Here is a 3,295-nt window from a genome sequence, read left to right as displayed (position 1 = left end):
TTCCGATGTTTCATTTTGCTGAAAGCCATGCTGTTCGAAAGCAAGAAACTGCAAGTAGATCAATAGGTAGAAGAAGAAGGAGAAGAGATTGGATTTATACCTCGCCCTTCACTTGGAGTCTCAGAGCGGCTTATAAACTCCTTTCCCTTCCCCTCCCCACAACAGACACTCTGTGAGGTCGGTGGGGCTGAGAGAGCTCTCTTGAGAACTGCTCTTGAGAGAACAGCTCTGAGGGAAATTACTAAAAATAATAAGAAGAGATTGGGTTTATACCCCGCCCTTCACTACCCAAGGGAGTCTCAGAGCGGCTTACAAACTCCTTTCCCTTCCCCTCCCCACAACAGACACCCTGGGAGGTGGGTGGGGCTGAGAGAACTCTGACACAAACTGCTCTTTCAGGAACAGCTGTGCCAGTGACTGGCCCAAGGTCACATCAGCAGGTGCAAGTGGAGGAGTGGGGAATCAAACCCGGCTCTCCCAGATTAGAGTCCACACACACGGAGATGAGCACCGCAACTCTAGAGTTGGATTCGACTGGCTTTCGAGCAAGGGGAACCGTTACCTTTTAAAAAAACCACACTCCATTCTTCCGATGTTTCATTTTGCCGTTTCCAGTGCAGGGAGACACAAGAGCTCTCCCCCACCCCCAGCTTCAAGCATCATTTTAATGTCCTGACTATTTCCTGCCTGACCTGTGGTAGCTTTAAGAGGGGATATCCAGATATCTCTCTGGGGAAGGGAAAGGAGTTTGTAAGCCGCTCTGAGACACCTTTGGGTAGTGAAGGGCGGGGTATAAATCCAATCTCTTCTCTTCTTCCTCTTCTCTTCTGTCTGATTGCTCCAGCGCACTCTGATGGCATCTGGAGGGTCTGATAAGGCCATCCCTACTCCGTGCCATTGGTTTTTCCGCCCCTTCGTGGTATGCGCATCATCGCAAACTCCATAGGGAGCCGTCGGTGCGGAGATGCAATCCATCGATCCCTTGGTTAAGCGCATGGGGGGGGGAAGGCACACACATAAAAAAACGGCTCACCCGCAGTTGCGTCTGATCACACACTGACGGACTGCGCCCGCAGCTTCAAAGGGAGGTGTGATTGCGCAACCGCAGGTCAAATTCCTCCTGAAGGAAATAGTCTCGCTCCCCCCCCCCTGTTTTTTCTGGCTCGTGTGACGGCAACCTAAATATTGTGGCTGCCTCCTGCCCACCTGTCCCACGTCACACAGAATCCCAGCTGTTCCAGGAGTCTACACCAAGAATACAGAGCATCACTTGCCCCAGACTGAGAGTTCCGATCTATACCTTGTGGCTAATAGCCACTGATGGACCTCTGCTCCATATGCTTATCCAATTCCCTCTTATAACAACATAAGAGAAGCCAATGTTGGATCAGGCCAAATGTTGGATCAGGCCAATGTTGGATCAGGCCAATGTTGGATCAGGCCAATGTTGGATCAGGCCAATGTTGGATCAGGCCAATGTTGGATCAGGCCAATGTTGGATCAGGCCAATGTTGGATCAGGCCAATGTTGGATCAGGCCAATGTTGGATCAGGCCAATGTTGGATCAGGCCAATGTTGGATCAGGCCAAAAATACCAGGGGCCATCAGGAGGTCCAGCAGTGGGGCCAGGACACCAGAAGCCCTCCCACTGTTGCCCCCCTCCCCAAGCACCAAGAATACAGAGCATCCCTTGCCCCAGACCAAGAGTTCCTGTCTATACCTTGTGGCTGATAGCCACTGATGGACCTCTGCTCCATGTGCTTATCCAATTCCCTCTTGAAGCCGTCCATGCTTGTAGCCACCACCAGTGTTCCCTATAAGCTGAGTTAGTGTGAGCTAGCTCACAGTTTTTTAGCCTCCAGCTCACACATTTTTTGTCTTGGCTCAGGAAGGATGGTTCCAGAGCAAACTGATTTGTGCAGTAGCCGAATTGCTTGCTCACAACTTTAATGCCAGTAGCTCACAAAGTAGGATTTTTGCTCACAAGATTCCACAGCTTAGAGGAAACATTGGGGCCCACCACCACCTCCTGTGGCAGTGAATCCCATGTGTTAATCACTCTTTGGGTGAAGAAGTCCTTCCTTTTATCAGTAGCACCTTTGCAGATATTGGTGTCAAGGAAGAGAATGTCAGGGCAAAGAAAGACGTAATATGCAGGGGGAACCACCCCCTGCCTTGTGAACCCAGCTTCCTCTTCTTTTTGTCCTTTAATCGACAAGAGGTGTCCCACAGATTGGTTCTCAGTTGCATTATGAATCCAGCTTCCTCCTGTACTTCTTCACCCAAAGAGTGATGAACACCTGGAATTCACGGCCACAGGAGGTGGCGGCGGCTACAAGCCTCCTGATGGCACTTGGTATTTTTGGCCACTGTGAGACAGAGTGTTGGACCGGATGGGCCATTTGGCCTGATCCATCATTGGCTTCTCTGATGTTCTTATGCGATATTAGTGTTGGTTTACCCTCATTCTCTCTCAGAAGCTCTGCTGGGCGTAACCACTGTTGTGAAAATAATAAAAATCAAAGCTCCACGTGTGCCTTTTAAAGTTTGCTGCCATATTTTTTTTAAAAAAGCAAAATACAAATGGGGATCATAGTTCGATGATATGAAAAGACGGTGAGAACACCGCCGTGCAAGCAAACTAACAATATATTGCACCTGTTACAATAAAACAATTTAATCTTAACACATAGTGAATTAATTATAGGGATTCAGTAGAATTTATGAACATATGAGGTAGGCGACATCAGAACACATTATACGCGGCATGAACAATCGAAAAAGCAATGAACAATCTAAAAAGCAATTGGCGTCAACAATTTAAGGACCACCTAATGACGAATACATTAATACACAATGTACAAGCTGAAGTCCTCCTGTACACGCACAGTCTCCAGGTAGATCTCCCGTGGTGCTTGGAACGAGGACTTCAAGCAGAAATCTATCGTCAACTAGCAGATCCCGACAGACAATCGATAAAGACCGTTTCGAGAAGGCCCCTTTTTCAAGAGCTGACAACCTTCTATTAATTTGGTCAGATGCCACTTATCAGAAGGGCATATTACATAATGGAACACCACTGTCTCTTATCACTCCCAAATAGCCTGCTTCATAATTCAGGCTGAAAAGACAAACACAAGGGATCACTGTTATCTTTACCTGTTGTAGATTCTCCGGGTTGTGTGGCCGTGGTCTTGGCATTGTAGGACCTGACGTTTCGCCAGTACCTGTGACTGGCATCCTCAGAGGTATAACACGGAAAGATGTCTTGACACAGACATCTTGACACAGAGAG

At 48.1% G+C, this 3,295-nt stretch overlaps 1 protein-coding gene across 1 annotated transcript in view; it reads left to right on the top strand.

The window, feature by feature from the left end:
• LOC107116392 (mitogen-activated protein kinase kinase kinase 3-like) overlaps positions 1-3,295 on the top strand; it is a gene marked incomplete at both ends in the record, with an annotated part of 52,977 nt that overhangs the window by 12,600 nt on the left and 37,082 nt on the right. The window lies entirely within an intron of this gene.

This window comes from Gekko japonicus, unplaced genomic scaffold, assembly GCF_001447785.1.
Source record: "Gekko japonicus isolate JY-2015 unplaced genomic scaffold, Gekko_japonicus_V1.1 scaffold4827, whole genome shotgun sequence".
NCBI classification, from domain to species: Eukaryota; Metazoa; Chordata; class Lepidosauria; order Squamata; family Gekkonidae; genus Gekko; species Gekko japonicus.
The sequence above is the reverse complement of the archived record's forward strand: the minus strand, read 5'-3'. Positions and strand labels throughout refer to the sequence as shown.